The sequence below is a fragment of the Vulpes lagopus genome, chromosome 2 (genome assembly GCF_018345385.1).
Source record: "Vulpes lagopus strain Blue_001 chromosome 2, ASM1834538v1, whole genome shotgun sequence".
NCBI classification, from domain to species: Eukaryota; Metazoa; Chordata; class Mammalia; order Carnivora; family Canidae; genus Vulpes; species Vulpes lagopus.
In genome coordinates, this window is record NC_054825.1 from 54,534,731 (window position 1) to 54,556,541 (window position 21,811).

Consider the following 21,811-nt stretch of genomic DNA (forward strand, 5'->3'; position numbering starts at 1 on the left):
CCCTTCTTCTAATCCTGGATATTAACTACAATAAACAGCAAGACTTTACTTAATATCCAGAACTTTCTGAGAAAAATCTTTTAGGTCAGACTTGGAGACAGCATATGACCTCTACAATAATTCGTACATACTTATAATAATTACATTTAATTCAGCAAATACTTATTGAAAGCTTACTGCACATGATGTGCTAAGTATTATTTCAACTTTTGTTCCTGTTTCAACAGCATTGTCTACTTGGTATTTTACTTATATAAGCTACACCAGAATGACAATGCAGTCAAACCCCAATGTGTTGCTTTCAAAGGCCAAGGATGCCTCAGTGGGTATGTGAATAGTTTAAAAACTACAATCATTTTCCTCTTACCCCAGAAGTATACAGTGAATTATCAGTATAAGGGTGAAAAATTGCAGTTCTCACCTTGTTACCAAGACTAAGTATCTGCAACATGAGACTTAAATAGAACAATGACTATCAATTAGCATCTTTGTTAAATTTCTCAGTAGAAAGAGACTTAGTATTATGGAACAAATGTGAAATGCTGACTTCTACATCAGGACTATAGAAAAGAAGAATGCTCACTTTCCATGTTGATAGCTCATGTATGATTTCATCCTTTTTGTAATTTACTCTATTGAAAACTAAAGTCACAATACAGTCAGAATCTTAATGGGATTAAATCCAATGCTAAATACTTCCAAGCTTCACTGGACATAAGCCACAGAAAAAGATGCCATCTCTACATGGAGAGAATTGAGAGGGGCAAATAAGCAAGCCGAAAACTGCCTAATAAAAATAATTCATTCTGGAAGTTTTAACAAGATGCTTTCTTAAAAATAAATAAATAAAACATTGGAGAAATTGGAAAAGGCAAAGAAAATTAATGTACTTGGTGATACTGCAACGGCAAAATAACCCATTTTTAAAATTCAAATAAACAGAGGTAATTCTGGCATAGCTAAGAGACAAAACCCTTTGCATGTGTTCAGTATGGCTCTATTTTTAAAATAAGGTCTCTAAAAAAATAATAATAAAATAAGATAAAATAAGGTCTCTGATGCAACAGTTCAATTTCTGCTACCCTCTAAAAAGCAAAATCAATGTTTTACAATATGATTCTGTATGTGGCAAGCCTCTTCACTTACCTCAAGTATAATTGCAACTATCAAACGTTACTATTCTATGAATAAAAGGTAAAAGCAGAAATAAAGACTTTGCTTACCTAATTCCCTGCTTGGCTGGCTCCCAAAATTCATCAACTCCCTCTATCAGGAGGGACAAAGAGAAATCCAGACAGAAATGGCATACCTATAAATTCTCATGATGAGAGCAACTGAAGTATCTGGGGTACAACTGCATCCTACCAAAGGGCAGAATGATATAGAGAGTTTAACATATAACCTTTCTTCTTGCACATCCAGACGATGGATCATCCCCTTAAGAATTCTCTTTTGCCAAGAAACAAAATGATCTAACTACTAGAACTGCATTAGCCTTTGGTGATAATGAAATTTTAAAAGGCATGTGTATTAAAGGCGTGGCTGGCATAAGCATCTCATAAAATGAGACATTCTTTGCTTCTTTTACCACCAGCACTCACCTTAGTCCTTCCTTTCAACCCTCAAAAAACAAGCCCGCAATCTTATTTTAGTAGGGCAGAGTTTAAAATACTTTTAATAAAATTGAGTATCTGCCAAGAAGAAAAACATTGGTATTTGTCCTTGTGCTGAAACTAAATCCCACACTCCTGAAGCCTTTCCCCTATGTGTCTGCCATTCAGTACCAAACACAATTCATGACATCTTTAGTTTCCTCTCTATGCCAACTTCATGCCAGTAGTCACAGATACCTGATCCAACTAAAAGCTCTCATCTGACTTCGCAGGACATGGGCCGCTAAGAACTGTGTGTCCTTGGACAAGACATTTATCATCCAAGTCTCCCTCTCCTCCTGTGTAAGGACAAGGTGATCTCAGAATGGCCTGCCAACATCCAGTGCTTACGTGGAGGTACAAAACCTCGCTGTCAAGCTTGCCAGTAGCAGGGAGAAAGTGGACTTTGGCCTCAGGTACTTGTGTTCAGTTGTCTCAAAGGACTCAGATTTTAGAATTAGAGAAGAAAATAATAAAGGGTAGTCGTGATTATGTTCATGTATTTTCCACACTGCAGTCCACAGTGCTTTGGCCTGCCCAGGCTTTTGACTGTTAACTTCCATGGGGGAGGTGTTGGTAAATGTCAAACTATATTATCATCCCAGCAAAGTGGACTTTAAGCACCCTTTTTTTAAATTGTCCATTCAAATGGAGAAAAGTAACAAAATTAATTGTATTTTCCTAAGCCACAGAAGACACAATTCTATCAGATATTACACTGAATTGTTACTCTGAAAAACTATGTGTATTGAATAACTGACACAATGCTTGACCAGCTCCTGTTAAAAGGTCTTTAATGTGCTAATTACCTCCCTTGTACATTTATATAAACTATTATTCCAAATGCTTGAAGACCATGAGAATGAATGATTTGAAGGCAAGGGCTGTAGGATGACATGTGCTCTCAAACTCACCCTCTGGCTGTGAAAAAAAAGTGTGGTATCTGCCCATTGTCCAGCACCAAATGTAAATGGATTTCATGGGGGATGCAGGTCTACCCTCCCTATAGCTTCCACGTCCTTGGCCTCCCTCTATTGTACATTCATAGATGAGTGGCCTACCATCTTTCCTCCAGCATCCACTCCCATCTGCACACACTTGGATCTCTGCATCTTTCCAGCAAAATGACTTCAGCAGAGCACAGCCTGAAAGCCAGGCTGGTGACACGGAAACCCAGATTGGCTAGATTTGAAAGAGTCCTAAGCTTTGAGAAGACAGGTGGCTGTATTTAAAATTCCTCCCTGCCCATCAGCTTTAGCCCAAGTTCCTCCCAACCACCCCTAAAACATATGCTGTGGGAGTTCCTGTCCTCTCCCTGCCCTTGCTCCCAGGAGCTGCTTGGCTTCCTCCTGGCTCTCCAGCACACTGCACTCTAATGGAATGGATGCTGAAACCTCTAAAATCAGCTCATGGCAATAGGCATTTCCTCCCAGTCCTTGTCCTAACCACAGCCTATGCCCTCTTCACCTTTAATTCAATTACACAGATGAATAATGTATAATTAGTTCTCTCATAGTGAGAAGTCCTCAGCTTACACGGCAGCCACCAAAGCCCGGCCATACCTCACTGAAAGGGGCGCCACCACAGTCAGCACTTTGAAGAGTTCCAGTTGTGATTAGGACGACTCCAACTTGGAAAAGCTTTCCTTTCCTAACACGTTCATTTAGGCCTGTGTAACCAGAAAAGTAGGTCAGGGGCCCGAGTCAGTCTGAAGGCCAATAAGCACATCTGCTAGTCAAAAGCTAAGTCCCAGGGGCTTTACATGGTTTGCAAGATATAAGCAATGACATCTGCAGATGGGTTTTCCCAATATTGCCTCACTGGTACCCCCACATCAACCTTGACGACCAGCACAAGGACAATACACACTCCTGCATTTTCTAATTATTCCCCAAACCTGACAATAATCCTCCTTAGGCAGCCAAAAAAGGGGAAATCTGGAGTGTTATTGGAACCAGGAACTTTCTGGTCACTGCTCCAGCAGTTCAAGGCAACAGCCTCTGAAATGGGCTTCATCTTTCTTAGCTGTGCTGTGTGGTTTTTGTTTTTTGTTTTTGTTTTTTTCCTATTTGGTCAGTACATGTCACATTAACGTGGTATATTCCTAGTCTCCAACTTTTTTTTTAAAGTCAGTCCTCTTCTTGCCTTTCCTCTCATCACGTGTTTATGTATATAACTGCCCACACACACACACTTTTGACATTACACATAGGACTGCTGAGGAATTGTCAGCACTCTGGTGCTCTAAGACAGCTTGACAAAGCAGCAGAGGGAAACTGTCAAAGCTTACCCATTTCTTCCATTTCTGTTCTTCCTTCTTAACTGTGATATTTTATCTCCTCTCTCACCACCCCCCAAGAGAAAAACCTTATGCTTTTCAAGAGACCAGTGTCTGAGACAAAGCAACACAACAGCACCCTGACATAGCCTACCACATTTGAGACCTTCCTACTTCTAGCCCTTCCCAGGCCAAAACATTCCACATCCTTCTGTGCACAGAAAGGACAATTCATTCAAGATAGCTTATTTTATGAGGTGAGAAGCAACAAACTTCCTATAGCATCACAGTAACTTTTTTTTTAAGATTTTATTTATTTATTATGAATGACACACAGAGAGAGAAGCAGAGACACAGGTAGAGGAAGAAGCAGGCTCCATGCAGGGAGCCCAATATAGAGCTCGATCCCCGGACTCCAGGATCACACCCTGGGCCGAAGGCAGGAGCCAAACCACTGAGCCACCCAGGGATCCCGCCACAGTAACTTTTAAATACATCAGAGAAGTAATATTGTAAGCCATCAAAGACTACTTTTTTCATTATCTGGGAACAAATAAATAAACATAAAACCCTTTGCAAAGAGTATACAAAATTGCAGGCCCAACAGGGTCAATCTTCCTGGATCTAAGGAAGGTTAAACTAGCCATTTAAAACCAACACCAATATATTATATCCAAGTAGAATACAAAATTCTCATGTAGTTCTATTATAAAACCACTTGGAGTAGGGCCCTTAAGATATATCCTCAGGCTCTTGTTGAGATATCATATTCCTTACTCGCTGCTGTGATTAGGGCAACAGTGGAAATCCAGAATCTCAGCCATTATACAGTTGACAGGAAAATTATAATAATATCCCCAATAAAGATGGGCAGATCTAACATTAGCAATGAACTTGATGGGTCAACTCTTTGAGGAAATGACAAATCAACAGTACTTCCAAAAATTAGAGTCCATATTTCCCTTCCCTATTTTACTCTCTTACCAGCTATCTCCTCACCCCCAAATGAAACATATGAACTCAAAAGCAAAAACTAAAGGTTCTAAATCTAATGAAAAGCTACCTAATGATGACAGTCAACTTTTTAAGCAACAAAGGACTAGAAGAAAATGTATTCAGAATTTTTTTCCACATCAGTATTAGCAGTAACCTCACAGCTAACAGTCTAAACTTAACGGTATTGGTGTGGATTGGCTATGAGTTACACTTAAGATACATTTACATTCCACATCTAGTATTTCATGTATGAACCACAGAGTGGACTTAAAACCATTTTCTTAAAACAGCACAGCCAGCAAAAACTCATTTACAAATTTACACTTGGTTTTGGTAAATGGGACTAGTCAATCACTGGGTGAACCATGGAAGAGAGGCTTTCTTTGGGTTTACAAGCTATGAGATTTTCAATGAAAACAAATTATTTTCCCCATGTGTTCAAACCAATAGCCCCCTTCATCTGTAGTCATGAAAAACTCTCTGGAAAACATTCTACAGCGCTGTACTATTTACCTACACTCACCTGATTTGGGATACTCTGTCTCCAAGAGCTGTGCTTCCATTGGCATGGTAATGTTTCATTCTTTCCCATCCTGGCATGGGTTTATCAGCAGAGGGCTCAGTTAAAATCTCCAATGCCCATTCAAACAGTCACTCCATATGGATACTAAGTAAAGCAAATCCACTTAGTGATTGTGCCATGAGGAGGTAAGGACATATTGATCATCCTGATTAGCCCTGTCAGCTGGAAAAAGGCTTGCTGGCACTCAGGGCCAGCTGTGCAGGGTACACAGAGGCAATGGGCAACATCGAAGGCCTCCCAGCAATTGGTCTGGGCAGTGATGGATGCTATGTGGACAGCTTATGGGGTCATTAAGGATACAGAACTGGCCCAAGAGAAACCCAAACTACATCTCGTTTTATTAAGATAAAGTTAGATTAGTCATGATACAGTGCAGAACTAAGGAAGCTTTTGTCTCTTTTATCACTGACGCACGCAGAAAAAAAATCAATGTATATATTAAATAAGACAACTCAGTGAGTGTATGTGTTAGATGGGGATTACAAAACACTACTTGTCTGCACTTTAAGAACAAGATACATAAAATTCTTGAGTAAACAAATTACCTAATTTTACACTATTCAATCTGTGTTTTTTATTAATCATATTGCTGAAAAGAATATAATTCTTTTCAGAATTATAGAGGAGCCATGACTTTCTCTGCATTCCCTTTGTGCATATGAAGGCGCACCTGTTTAACAGATAAGGAAAAACATATCATTCTTCAGCCCTCATCCTGACAGGCCAGACTGAACGGAGACTGGCTGCTAGCTATCTCCTAACCCCAATCCCTCTGGACCTAGAAGAGTCCTCTAAAAGTTGCCAATGGCTGAAATCAGAAACCGTCAGAGAAAAATTCCCCTATATTTACAGACACACACACACACACACACACACACACACACACATTCACTCACACACTCTTCTATTTCTTTCCTTCTGTGCTTCTTAAGTCCTTATTCATTTTAATTGTATAAGCTGAAGTAATTTTTTTTTAACTTTCTGATTCTGTTTCCAAATTAAGACTAATCATCATTTCTGAATTCAGAATACTAATACCTCCAAATCACGGGAACACCCAGGATACTAGATTAAATAAAGTCACTAATGCCTGGTAGGGTTTACATCTAAAGGACAGAGGAGAGCAGAGGAAGGACATTAACACTCCAGAGGTTACCCCAAACAGACCAAGAAAAGCCTGGCTCATATGTGGTGCCTCCTAGGAAGGATGACAGAGGAAGTTTTCTTCTGGACAACAGTAAGCTTTTCCTGAACGTGCATACATGCTATCTGAAACTAAGCAGAGAGCAATTCTCCATTCCAAACTGGCTTTACATTCTGACTCTCATTGGTGAGAGGCTGCCTTATAGAATTAGCTAGAAATTTTATGTGCTGAAATTTCCAGATGTAGTCATTCCTTTCGAACACCTAATAATGGAAGCATGAGGTTTTGTCATATTGAGCCAATTCCTCTGCGGTCAGGGTGATCTTCACAGAAAATAAGAAGGCTATTGTCCCAATGAATGCAACCAAAGTAGATCATGTTGAAGTACAAGACTGCATCATCTCACTAACACTTTGCCATTATTTAAGTACCTCCACAACCACTTCAGGTGAACATACAGCAGCTGCGTAGCTGAGTTTCACAGCAGGAGCACCTAACCTATGACAATTTAAGCTTCCAAAATACATTTGAGAATATGGGGCTGGGGGTATACAGGGTGGTTGAATCAGTGTCAGCAAGATACCGCATTTTTTATCTCTACTGACCAGATGAGTCCTTTCTTCTTTTAAAGACACTGTTACCCTTGCTCTCAGTAACTGCGTATTGACTTTCCTTTTTCCTCGCCTACTAGAGTGGGGCAGCAAACTGTGCCTCAGATGTTGTCTTTCTCACTGAAGACTCAAAAAGGACATCACTCCACAGCATCAACCTGCACCTTTTGCAGGGTTTGCAATTTGTTGACCCTCTAACCAGAGTCCTCAAGCACTGATCATGTGAATAAATCAGTACTTTATAGAGACCCAATCAATTCCTGAAATCCTACGGTGCTCCATGAAGCAGGTTTAAGGAACTGAAAATTCATTTTGATAGAACACTGGTAACAGGCATCCCTCCCCACAAATTCCAAAGGTCATGATTAACAAAGACCATGGAAGTTCCTTCAACAGAGATTCCAGGAAATTACCTTTTACGCTATGTTGGCCACATGAAAATGGAAGGTACACCAAACGAGCTTCTAGCATATGGAAAATTTTCCTGCCTTGATTATACACACTGTAGTTTAAAACCTTGCTCAAATCAGAGCACCTTTAGCTAAAAGCTAAGTGGTAGGGTCTTCAGTCTCGGTCATTCTGCATTGGTTGCTGTATTAGTTCCCTAGAGCTGCCATAAAAAAAAAATTACCACTTAATGTGTATTTTAAAACAATAGTTTATTCTTCCATAACTACAGAAGCTAGATCTGGAATCAAGAGCTGCTGGGGTCGGGTGGGGGTGTCCTGAAGACTCTAAGGAGAACCACTCCTTGTCTCTGAGCTATCTTCATGTGGCATTCTTCTGTGTCCTGCCTCTTTTTATAAGGACACCAATCACTGGATTAATCGAGTATGACCTCATCTCCAACCTTAAGTAACTCCATCTACAAAGACTGTTTGCCATTAAGGTTACAGTTTGTGTTTTCAGGTAGATATGAATTTGGAGGGGACACTATTCAACCCACTACAGTAATTAATGAACTTGACTGTTCATTAAGTCTTAGGACAACTCCCATTTTGATATAAAAATACTTTTGGCAGAAATATGAAAATACAAAATATTATATACATATCCATGATAAATGAATAGTGTGGCATGTGAGTGACCTCATCTTAAGAAAACCAAGGATGAGCTAAGAAAAGCCACAACTATGAGTAAAGCAACACCAGCGGTGTCCATTTCTCTCTCACTCTTCTCTAACGTAACAGAGGTGTGTTGCTGGAGCCAAATATGGAAATTAAATTATATTTATGAGGAAAAACACACAGCACCGCCTCCCTCCTCACACCTTTAACCCAATGAATATTCACTGGCAACACATACTACATGTTTACCTAGACTCGTTGCTATGCTGCGCAGTTTAAAAATCAAACATTTCAGCATTCAGGCAACATTACAATCCAAACTGAGAACAGGGAGCAGGTCATAGTATAAGCCACAGCTCATTTGCTTTTCTGGGTTCTTCTGCAAAAATTAAAAGTTCAACTGTTTAATACTGTCAACTAGTTTATATGCTGAGGGTTTAACTCACAGATTTCATAGCAAGTCCAGGGAAGCCATTTTCATGCACATTTTCTAACTGAAACCTTCCTTCTCTACACATAAAAAGCTGGGAAAGGTTTTCAGTGTCTTCAGCATGATGTTTCACTCTGAAAACTAAACACATCAGGAGAATAATCAACCAAAAAGCTTCAGAAAACCCTTTCACAGGGTTGCACAGAATATCTAAACAAAATGTGGAGAGGAATCTTTCAAGTTAAGTTTCAAGTTAAATATAAGTCTGCAAAAATGTTTCTCAAGGTATTGGGCAACTATGATCCATTTTGTTGTTACTGAAGAGGGAGATGCCTATCTGAAAAATCATTGGAGACAATCAGCCTGGATTAGCTGACCTCCTCAAAGTTTCTCCTGCCTTTTCAGAGAAGACTTTTTATCCGTAAGACTACCAACTCTGTTCCTAGTGTCGTATGGAAATGCTAGAGTATGCTTCCTCTAAATAGAAGGAATCAGTTTCTTCCTTTATATCTTCAGCACTAAAATCTACTCCACTCCCCCCACGCATTTGATTTCCAAGTTCTAGCAAACTAAAATGAAAGGAAACCCCAATGGAGAGCCGCTCAGTGTGACAGACACTTCAAACAGGCAGGCAGTTCAACAGTCAGAGATGCCACGTGGCAGCCAGGGCTGTGGCTATGGCAGGCGGCCTCTCTGATCCAGGTGTGACAGCCCACACAGGGCTGCTCGCAGAGGCATGACGAAGGGGAGAGAAGCCAGTGCATCTCCCTGCTTGTGGTATAGTTCTATTTCTTCTTTCTTCAAGCCTTCCATCAGCTCTCTATAAACGTGAAGTCAATGATAAGTGGGTACCTCTACATAATGGATTAGGGAGGTGAAGTGTTCTGTATCATTTAACTATTGGAGAGGGTAGACTGAGAAGTCAAAACCTGGAAGTGATCCCCAAAAGGAATTCAGGGGATGGTTCCAGAGGGAGAACATGCCAAGGATGGGCTGCAAGTTACTGGAGTCACCTTCAGGCAGATCCTCCAATCTCACCCATAACACAGAGGTGGCAAAAGCACTTGGCCCGGATAACTTCTGCCTTCTACTCTGACATATTTCAGCTGCTGTACAATTTTCTCCAAATGCATGACGCTGACAGTCTGGAAAGAAAGCAGCTGACCCCGCTCCTGATAATACCTGTGCAATGTGATTTATAAATCGATAGTCTAAACAATCAGAGCTTCATGAAGCCTTACTTTCAACTCTGCACCTCGACAGAGACATTTTACAGGCATATAGTGTACTACATGGTCAAGTCTCCTTTTCTGAGAAGTTACAAATACCATGTGAAGACACCCAGTTGAGTGACAATTCTACTCTGCCACAACTAGTCCAGATGGCAATGACCACACAAGGCCATAGGAACCTGCAATCTCAACACTGTCTTCTGACAAAGTAATTATTATTCATCAAGTGCTTTCTATGAAAATAAGATTAATGAGGCAACTCAGGCTAGACCAAAGAGCAATAGCAAAAAGCATCTTTCTGAGTAAAGGTTGAGTTTAAGGATGTTAAAAACATAATCGACAGAAGTTCAGGTGGGAGATGGGACAGCAAAGGCCCTCAAACTTACACAAGATTCCCAGTGATATTACCCAGGGAGATGAAAATGTGGGAAAAAACTACAAATCACCCAAAGTCTGGGCTACTACCTATCTAGAAATAGTTACTTCCAAAGAAACTATACTGAAAATAGTAACAAAAATGTTGCAAAAAAATGTTACCTTGGTCACCCAATAGTAATACCAACAATAAAGCTAAAATTATTACATCCTCAAAAAATAAAATAAAAACATAAATTGACTACATTCTTGTGCTGATATAAGACAAATAGATAAATAAAACAGACACAATGTCTACTGCATATACTATGTTCCTAGGTGAAAAAAACCTTCATCAGAACCCTATTAAGAAATAAGGATCATCAAAAAGTGGTACTGGGCAAATTGATCTGGAAAAAAAAAGTTAAGTCATGCTTCATATTTTACACTGCAATAAAGATTTATATGAATTGAGAGCTGTATTTTCAAAAATAAAAGCATAAAACAGTAAGATTTACATCATTTACCTGAGTCAGACTAGGAAAGGTCTAAAAATTAAAAATAATGCAAGAGAAGAAATCACAAAATTATTTTATACAATATAAAAAGTAAAAACATTGCTAAGTACAAAGAGAGACAATGAACTTTGAAAACATATCTATAGCTTGACAAAAAGTTACTATCTACCAGAGAGATATTGGCTAGAGACTTTAAAAAGCTCAGAAAATGAAATATCCTAATATAAAACGGTTAAAGAACACTGACAGATTTTTCACAGAAGACCACAAGTGGCAAGAAAATAAAGCGGGGGGATTCATCTTCAATAATAGCTTCAAAATATACATCCAAACAAAATATTCTCTACCATGTTAGCCAGGATATGAACACTCATCATTTTGGAAAGAAACAGTGAAATACACATTTCCTTCCATAGGAGGTATATATATATATTTGTTTTGTTTTGTTTTGGCAGTCAGTATGACGAGCTTCTTTAAGGGTTTTCAATATGGTCACACTGTTTAAACTGATACTTTCATTTCTAGGAGTCTACTGAAATGAAATAGAGATAAGACAAGTATTTATTTTTGAGGACATTCATCACTGATTTCAGGAACTAAACAAAATAATGTAATAAGCTGCATACAAAGATGCACATATACGTAAGAAACTGAAAGAAAATCCACCGAAATGTTATAGAATTTTACTGTCTTCAAATTCTGGCTTTAGAAGTGATCTACAGTTTGCTATCATGTGTATGTGTCTCCTGGTCAATTTAAAAAACATGCCAAGGGATCCCTGGGTGGCGCAGTGGTTTAGCGCCTGCCTTTGGCCCAGGGCGCAATCCTGGAGACCCGGGATCGAATCCCACGTCGGGCTCCCGGTGCATGGAGCCTGCTTCTCCCTCTGCCTGTGTCTCTGCTTCTCTCTCTCTCTCTCTCTCTGTGACTGTCATAAATAAATAAAAATTTAAAAAAAATAAAAATAAAAATAAAAAACATGCCAAATTAAAGCAGCTCTAAGAGGGGTATGCTTTATCTATCATTGAGGGGTAGGCCTATACAGAATGTTCTTAAATATGTTCAAGCCATTTTTATTATATATTTATAATCTAAATATGATATGGACCAATGAAATATGAGCACTAAAGGAAAGAATTGCTATTTGAATAAAAATTCAAAAAATGTTTGGTGAATTGCTAAAAAAGACCAATGCTGCCAGAGGAGGCGAGCGCCAGACAATTCTCAACAAATTGAGAGAATGTTCTCAAATACAAAAGCAATCTATACTCTTCTTACATCTTTAACAATTCTCACTCTTTTTTAAAAAAAGAATCCATACACACACACACACACACAAAGAATATTACTCAGCCAAAACAAAGAAATCTTGCCATATACAACATGGATGGACCTACAGGATTATTATGCTAAGTGAAGTAAGTCATAGAAAGACAAATACCACAGGACTGACTTCACTTACATGTGGAATCTAAAAACAAAGACAAGGCGGCAAAAAATCCAACAGACTTAAATACAGAGACCAACAAACTAATGACAGCCAGAGGGGAAGTGAGTTTGGGGATGGGCAAAATAAATAAAGCGAATTAGGAGATAGACATAATATGCTCTACACTTGAAACTAACATTGTAGGTCAATCACTCTCCAATAACAAAATAAAAAAGAATCCCAAATTGCAGATGATGAACTCCATAGTGTGGGAGTGGCTCATGATGGAAAGATGCTACAGAACTCCAGTTATACACACATCAGAAAAGTTTTATTTTTAAGATTTTATTTATTTATTTATTTGAGAGAGAGAAAGAGAGAGACAGAGACAGAGACAGAGAGACAGAGACATAGAGGGAAAAGCAGGCTCCTTGCAGGGAGCCCGATGTGGGACTCAATCCCTGAACCCGGGATCACGCCCTGAGCCAAAGGCAGACACTCAACTGCTGAGCCACCCAAGTGTCCCGAGAAGTTTCTTAAAGACATGTATTTGTGGGAGGCCTGGGTGGCTCAGTGGTTGAGCATCTGCCTGTGGCTCAGTGTGTGATCCTGGAGTCCCAGGATGGAGTCCCACTTCGGGCTCCCTGCACGGAGCCCACTTCTCTCTCTGCCTAGGTCTCTGCCTCTTTCTCTGTGTCTCTCATAAATAAATAAAACCTTAAAAAAAAAAAAAAAGACACGTATTTTTTTAAAACCACATTTAAACGTTAAAACATTTTATGATCCTCACCTTTAACAACAGACTTTTGCCAACTTAATTACAAGTGTAATTAAACTAATTTTGACAAGCTAAATTTTAAGTCTGGTCATATGAAGTAAATAAGGTGGTTTCCTTTGCATCCCTTTGTACATTGGAGGAGGAAATGTTCTTCAATTTGAAGAGCAAGGTGATAGGGTGGGGGTGGAGAGAAGAGGGGGAAAAAAAAGCCAGAAAGAGAAGCTATTTTAGAATTCTAAGCAGCAAAACCAAAAGCCTGTGCAGAAATTTTACAACATTTAGATGTTGTAATGACTAATTATAAGGTCAATGCAGTAATGCAAATGTTTTTACCTGGCACAGGGGATTTGATCAAAAGACAGCAAAATTATCAATTCAAATTTTTTGGTATATTGTTCCAAAAAATTCTAATAAAGCACTATAAATTCCAAAAGAAAACAAAACAGCTTATGAACAATTTAGCAAATGATCTTTTTTTAAATCTCTGTTTTGTTTTGTTTGGTTTTTGTTTGTTTGTTTTATTTTGTTTTTGTAGAGAGAGAAAACAAAGAGGGCAGAGAGAAAGGGAAAATGTCAAGGAGGCTCCCTGCCCAAGCATAGAGCCTGACTTGGGGCTTAATCTTATGACCCTGAGATCATGACCTGAGCTAAAATCAAAATCAAGAGTCATGCTTAACCAGCTAAACCAGGCATCCCCCCCCCTTTTTTTTTTTTTACTTTTCACACCCAACATGGGACTCAAACTCAACACCCTGAGATCAAGAGTCACATGCTCCACCAACTGAGCCAGCCACATGCCCCAATTTAGCAAATGTTCTTTAAGCTAGTCAATAAATGTCATGCTATGGGAGCTGAGCAAATGTATTGGTTATTCCATATATTAGGCCCAATTCTTAAAAACATTTTTATTAAAGCATTATTGGCAATAAAACATACATATTTAAAGGATATGAATTTTTATGCAGGTATACACTTATGAGATGATTGGGACTATCAAGATAATGAACATACCCATAACTTTTACAAAGTTTTCCTGTACCCCCCTGGTAAGCCCTCAGTCCCAACTGTCCCTTTCTGCTATACTCCGGCAACTAGGAATCTGTTTTCTCTCATCATATATTAGCTTGCAGTAACTAGGATCTTACATGAATGTAGCATGTACTTTTTTGGTCTGGCTTTATTCACACAGCGTCATTATTTTCAGCCATCCATGTCAATAGTTCATTTCTTTTTATCATGGAATCATATTTCCTTGAAGGGATATAGCACAATTTACTGATCCTGTCACATGTAGATGAACATTTGAGGTTTCCAATTTGGGACTATTATCAATAAAGCTCATAGTAACAGGTGCATGTGCCCAATGTCTTGCCTTTGAAATCTGCATACCAGTCTTTTGTAAGGACATAGCTTACATTTCTCTTGGGTAAATATCAAGGGTTGAATATCTGGGACATAAAATAGGCGTTAAGTTTCTTCAAAAGTGGTGCTGGGCAAATTGTTCCTCTGAAAAGCAATTAAGTTATATCACACCTCATACCATCACATTTATGATGAAAGTCATGAATGAAGAGATTTTTAAAATCTGAGTACAGGACATGAATAACAGAAAAAACTGCTCACCCCTTTTCCCAATAGATTGTACCATTTTACATTCCTGCCAGGAATGTGTGAATTCCATGTCAGCTCCAAGTAGTTTTGTAGGACACAGGACCCCTTGTCTATGCCACACTTGCTATACACGGCTTTCCTTACTTTAAAAGAACTGGAGCATAAGTTGACCATTATAAATATTCATGAAAGTGAAATTTTAATTTCTGCCCTTTCCTTGTAGCACAGACCATAAGGAAAAGCACCAAAGTAAGTTGATAGGAACAATGATATACATTTATTATCATATTCTTCATTGTATGTGTTTCATCATATAATTATCCTACAACAACCCTATGAAGTACTAAAATAAAACCATCAAATCCATTTTATATGTGAATAAACTGAGAGAAAGAGAGAACAAATTCATTACCCAGAATAGAACTAATGAATTGGCAGAGGCAGGACATAAACTCAGAAATCTGAGCCCTGAGCTTTGGCTCTTTACTATTATCTGTATTCCCTGCTACCATCTACACAGTCCTGAATACTGGTCATTTCTCTTCCAAAGCTATACATTTCTTTCCAGTTCTACCTCAGACAATAGATTTCAAATCTTCAAGAAGGAAAGTGGGTAATAAGCCTTACAATATCATTTTCAGCTAAACAGTCAAAGCAGATGCTGGCTCCTTCCTCTACCGACATTTCTACATAATAGAAAATCATCCCAGCAAGACAGAATAGATATTGATAAAAAAAAGAAATCAACCCAGTAGATACCACCTATTAAGTGTGTAAGTCTGTCCTAAAGAGCGAGAAGACGTTTCAAAGAGCATACTTATTTTTAACAAAGTGCTTTTTCCGGTGGAAAGGAGGGGGGTAAAGTCTCAGGAGCAGGGAGATTCATTGCCCACTACATCTCAGGCTGCTGCAGTTTTACAAAACCCAATCCAGATTTGCCATAAAGACCCAGGGCTGGAAGATAAAACACAACACACTGCTGACCTGGTTAAGAACTTCTTGGCATTGGTTGCCATCATTTCTCAAGGGTAAAAACAGACAGTAATTGTGCAGCCACTTCTTTGTGTAAATAGAGCCTGAGAGTCCAAAAGGGATGAAGACAGCCCTTATGTTAAAGAGAAAGCCTGGAAAACACCACTTCTTGCCAGCAGCAGACCATGACATTGACCACATCATACAGAGTATTGATTCTTAATCAAAAAAAAAAAAAAAAGAAAAAAGGTTGGAAAAAATAATCAGCATCTCCCAGCACTCTGATAAAAGGGAAGCAAATTGCTCTACTAGCAAGACTAGGTCAGGTAGAGAGCTTTGAGCATGAAGTATTGTTCAATGACCAATCAAAAGTTAGCTACAGCCTACCAGGTGCATAGCACTGTGCTAGACTGGAGGGGAGTAGGTGACACACGGCGGGGGGGAGGGGGGGATGGTTAGATATATGCACTAAGTAGGAGACCAGATTGCTAACCCAACGAGGAGTTCATCACCAAGCTGGAGAAAAGGCCTATACTCCAGAAAAGATGATGACATACCCAGTACCAGAACAATAATGATCCACCATCAACATCTTTGCTAACATTGACTAAGTACAGCCCCTGTGCTAAGTTCTTTCAAAACACTGACTCATTTAATCCTCCCCAAATCATGTGAGATAGGCATTGCTTATTTCCATTTCACAGATTATTAAACTGGGATAAGGTCCAAGAATTGCTCCTGACCATGCAGCCAGAAAGTGGTATAGCTGGAAATCCAAAGCCACTTTATTCAGCTCCAAAGTTGATGCTAGGTACTAAATTACAAAAACTCTACCAACTCTTCAGATGCTCTTTCAAGAATGATCCCTCTGTGGTTAGTGAGAGCCTGGAAGGCTCCCACAGGGAGGAGGGAGATGAGCTTCAAGAAAAACTCAAGGGAAAGAATCAAGAACATTGTAAGACAAGGAGAGGCCTTCAAAGACTGGGCAACCATTTGGCAGGATATAGTCAAACAATGTCACCAACATATACCAGTCATTTTGTATGCCAGGCTTTAGTGACACAGTAATAACTCACATACGGTCCCTGCCCTCCAGGGACTCATGGTCTTTTGAGGGAGGCAGACACCTCCAAGTGGCTTTAGAGAGTGGATCTCTCAGGCAGGACATACTACTGAAGCTCTGGAGTAGCTACCTCCACCATTCATACCTGAGCCTAGAATGTCAAGAGGTGTTTATCTGCACCAGAGGAGATGGCACTGCTTTAAGTCAATACATAAAGTCAGTTTTGGGTTCTTTCACCACTCATTAGCTTTAAAATAATTTTCCCCCAAATTTGCTGTTATTTGCATTATTTCTTAGAAGATGAAAAGGAGGCCTCATAAATATTTTAATATCAGCCTACCTTAAATTGGCATGTAGACTATAAATGGAATAGTAAGATATAATTACATCCACTCCCCTTCTTGCTCCCAGCCTTCCTGTCCAGAAGAAATCAGCTTTAAAGTCATTATGTGGGAAAGAATAAGGTAGGTGGCAGCAAAGGAGTTTGTGGGGGTGTGGGGATGGGGGTGCCATGGTGGCCTAGAACAGAGAAAAACTTCAAGGGAACCCATGGAGTTATACTGGAATTTCAAGTATTGGCGTGAATTCATGGTTTTCAAGACAAACATGCAGACAGACACAGAGACACAGCTGTGTGTGGTTAGTGGTAACACATGCATGCAAAGACAGGTACACAGTGAATCCCCATTATGTGCAGATTCTGTATCTGCAAATTCACCTACTTGCTAAAGTCTATTTGTAATCCCAACAGCACTCTCCTGGTTATTTGTGGACACAAGAAAGTGGCAAAAATGAAGTCATCTTGTGTACAAGTTCCAGCTGAGGTCTAACAAGAGGACATTATTGCCATTTCGGCTGTCAGCCTAACAAATATCCTTTTTTTGCAGTGTATTTAATGTCATGACTTTTGCAGTCTTGTTGATGACTTAGCTGTTTAAAATGGCCCAAATATAGTGGAGCACCGTCTGTAGTGTTCCTAAACCCAGAGAGGCTATGATGTGCCTTCTGGAAAAAATGTGTATGTTAGATAAGCTTCATTCAGGCCTAGGTGCTGTTGACCACTGAGTTCAATGTTAGTGAATCACCAATATATACTAAATATGGTATCTTTAAAAGGAAACACATCTGGGGATCCCTGGGTGGCTCAGTGGTTTGGCGCCTGCCTTCAGCCCAGGGCACAATCCTGGAGTCCCGGGATCAAGTCCCACGTCGGGCTCCCGACATGGAGCCTGCTTCTCCCTCTGCCTGTGTCTCCCCCCCCTCTTTTTCTATCACGAATAAATAAATCTTTAAAAAAAAAAAAAGAAAGAAAGAAACACACCTAAAACAAGGTAATATTGTGACCAGAGGTTGGCAAGCCTGTATTTCCCCTAGGAGCAATGGCTCCATGCTCACTAATTCAGGGATCCATGAGACACCATAGGACATAATTACTGTGAATAACAAGAACCTAATGCATTTTATAGCTCTAACCACTGAGGCGGCCTGGGATTGAGGATATCCCAGTATCAAGGAACACACTTAGAGCCTAGATCTTGGCTTCAAAGTACCCTTCTCTAATAAAAACTACTCAGGCTCCATCAGGAAAGGCCTGAATACAGGGATGAGGAAAGATAAGTGTGGCACCTCCTATTAAGTCCAGAATTGCCCAAAGAATGATGCGGATGGGTCAGAAGGACACAGAAACCAGTTTGAGGGGACTCCTACTGGCTAAACCAAGAACAATTTAAACACCAAAATGATAGTCATGACTTGATGAATGCAATATGAAAACATGAGCCCATACCAATATAAATCCATGCATAAATAAAATCAAAGTTAGATAAGGAATGAGAAAGCTACATTGTTAGTTCCAAAGTATCTCCTGAAAACAGGGGGGATAAACCTCTTCAGAGAGGAAACCTGGCCAACAGCACCTGAATCATGGGGTGATGTGATCATAGGGTGATGTGATCCTAATCAATCATGAGACACATCTAGATTGCACACATGAGAGGATGCAAAAACCATACAGCCTCATTGTTATGATTCTCTTGCCAAGGAGGTAAAACATGAATTTAATCATGAGTCAAGACACAACCCAAATGTAGGGATACACTACAAAATAACTGGTCTTTCATCTTCAAAAGGATCTAGGTCATGAAAACCAAGAAAAGACTCATTGACTGTCCTGACTAATGAAGACAAAAGACGTGAGACAAGTAACTGCAGCAAATGATTCTGAATGTGATCCTCCAGCTATAAGGAATGTGCAAGGGATGTTTGGGAAAAGTGAAGGGTGCCCAAGATTACATGGTAGCAATTTTAATGATTGTACTATGGTCAGGTTCAAAGATGTCCTTTTACAGTAAAAATAATTGGAAGTGATGGTGCATTAGGTCAGCAACTTCCAATCGGATGGTTCGAGGGACCATTCTTTGTGCTGTACTTCCAGCATTTCTGCAACTTTGGGACTATTTAAAGGAGCTTTCCAAGTATTAAAAAGAAAAAGATATGTAACAGAGCAGTAAGCATGACAAGAACGAAGCACATGAGGAGCATTCTTCTTTAACTATTCACTCCTAAAGCCACACGCCCTCAAGCCCTGCAGGCTTACTGCACTGCCTCATCCTCTCCCACACAGCCACCCTTCCTGCAAGAGTTCTCTACACTGACAGACCTCTAATTACTCACTGTATTCCTCATCTGACTTCTGCTGAGCCCTGCCACGGGGCTTCAGGCATTCCTTCTCCCGTTCTTATCTGTGTGCACCACCCTGGACAACAGTGGCCACTCTAGCAGATTCTCCCAATCTGTCTGACCCACTCCTGGCTCAGTCTCCTCCACAAGCTCTCATCCTTGCTTTAATCTCATGGCCTGTGAGCTCTCTCCTAGCCCCTTCTCCTGTACACCCTCACCTGGTGGATCTCATCTGCTCTTAGGACTTGCATCCACCAGATCTACAGATCTGTCTCCTATACTCTTTATTCAAGTCTATCATGTCTTCAAGCCCTTTCACGAGCATATATTAATTTCATCTTACTCAAAAATCAACTCATCTCTTCTTCCCTGCCACCACCCTCCCAAACTTGCTCCTCCTTCCTGTGTTCCTGATCTCAATAGAACCAACATCCATCCAACTGCCAAAGCCACAGCAAAGAGTCATGCTTGACATGAGCCTCTCCTACACTCCCACAATGGACAATCACCAATTCCTGACCACTACCTTCTAAGAATCTCTCAAATCTGTCCTCGTCTCCTACACCCCAGAATACCATCATTCCTGCTCAAATTACTGCAATAGCTTCCCACTGGGCCCCCCACTTTTCCTCTTACTGCTTTTGAATACACATTCCACATCTCACTTGGCAGCCTTTCCTAAAGTTATCAGACTATATCCTACTCAGCTATGGCCATTTAAAGGATTCGGACTGTCCTTAGAAAAAGTCCACATCCCTTACAAGGTATTACAAGATCTACTTTCAACTCTATCTTAAACCCTCTGCACCAACTATATTCAGTATTTTCCACCTCTACCTTCTGGCAACAATGCCCCAACATTTAGCAGAATGCCTGGCATTTTGTAGAGGTTCAATAAATGCTTGTTGGATGAGTTGGTTAGATGGGGGGAGGATAGCTCAAACTAATTTTTAACACAAAACACCAATTTTCATGGGGCACCTGGGTGGTTCACTGGGTTGAGGATCTGCTTTTGGCTCAGGTCATGATCCTAGAGTCCTGGAATTGAGTCTCACATCAGGCTCCCTGCTCAATGGGGAGCCTGCTTCTCCCTCATCCTTCTGCACCCCCACACCATCATTTACGTTCTCTTTCTCTCAAATAAATAAAATATATTTTTTTAAGAAACCACCAACCTTCAAATATATAGAAGTATTACAGGTCACTCAAATCCTGGGTTAGGGCTCAACAAAAATGTCAGACAGGGTTTGCACAAAATTATGAGCAGCTCAAGATCAAGGTCCTTGAGGCTAGACTTTACAGAGGAAGAAGAAAGACATACTTGCTCACAGCTGTTCAGATAGTGGTTCTTGTAGTCACATGTCATAGCAGGATGCAATTCCACTTTACTTACTATTTAAGAACCAGTGCCTATGGAGTGCTGATAGTAAACTCAGGAAGAAGGGGCAGTGAGCCCACCCAGGGACAGGGAGAGACATATGCACACTCGTGCACTCAGGGCCCAGGGGGAGTCAGGTTAGTTCCACCAACAGGTCAAATAAATCCAAAGGCATGAAAACCAAATTAGAGGTAAAAAATCAAATGAGAAACACTTATGGACACTCACTTGGTACACAATGGTGTAGAAGGATATTTTTGTACCTTTTATTATTCCCCATGTTTTCCTAAAACTCCACTAATATGTGACCACTCTGGAGTCTTGCTGGATGAGGCCAATATGCTCCCAATTACTGCTACCCACTTTACATTAGGTCCTACGGAGAAGTCAAAGGAGAGATAGAGTCAAGAAAAAAACATGCGCAGGCAATGGAATTAAGGCCACTTAGGGGAAAACCATCACTGAAATAGCATTCATTAAGGTAATCTCATTAAGGAGGAGGAGTCACGCAGATGGGCTGCCCTGCCATCAGCCTTTCAAGTCTCAGGAGGAGCCCTAGATGTCTGAGTGACAAATAAAAAGCCACCAAGACTTCTGTGACCCCACAATGGCTCTGATGACTATTAAGCACTAAGACAGATCTAGTCCCCAGAGAAAAGAGAATCTTGAGAGAAATCCCAGGGTGCTCAAGGGCAGAAGAAACCCTACAAACACAAAAAGAAAAGCAACATCCAAAGGACACTCAGACAAGGATGACAAAATTACAGCTGTGCGGAAACAGAGGTAGCCTAACCACATGGAAAATGCAACAGGAGATGAAAAGGTAGCAGAGGGTAGTGTGGTGATGCCTCCACACCGAGCCACAGCTCAGCATCTAACACTGGCCGACACTGTGGTCAACAAAAGCCTAACCACTGACCTCATGCTTGGGTTAGTGCAACCAACGCTCAAGTAAGGGATGATCAGGATACTATTTTGACCTACTTATCATTCATGGAGACAATATGTGTTCTAGGCCTGGATTCCACCATCATTG

The 21,811-nt window shown here is 40.1% G+C and overlaps 1 protein-coding gene across 6 annotated transcripts in view; it reads right to left on the bottom strand.

Moving 5' to 3' along the window:
• Positions 1 to 21,811, bottom strand: part of TLN2 (talin 2) — a 418,441-nt gene that overhangs the window by 216,502 nt on the left and 180,128 nt on the right. Inside the window, exon 1 of one of the 6 annotated variants that reach the window (XM_041740713.1) lies at positions 8,778 to 8,888. The exons of 4 other annotated variants lie outside the window; for them this stretch is intronic. The gene's annotated coding sequence lies outside the window, so the exon portion shown is untranslated. Of the gene's footprint in view, positions 1 to 3,214; positions 3,322 to 8,777; positions 8,889 to 21,811 lie in introns of those variants that run through there. One more of the 6 variants, XM_041740709.1, reaches the window with a different exon arrangement.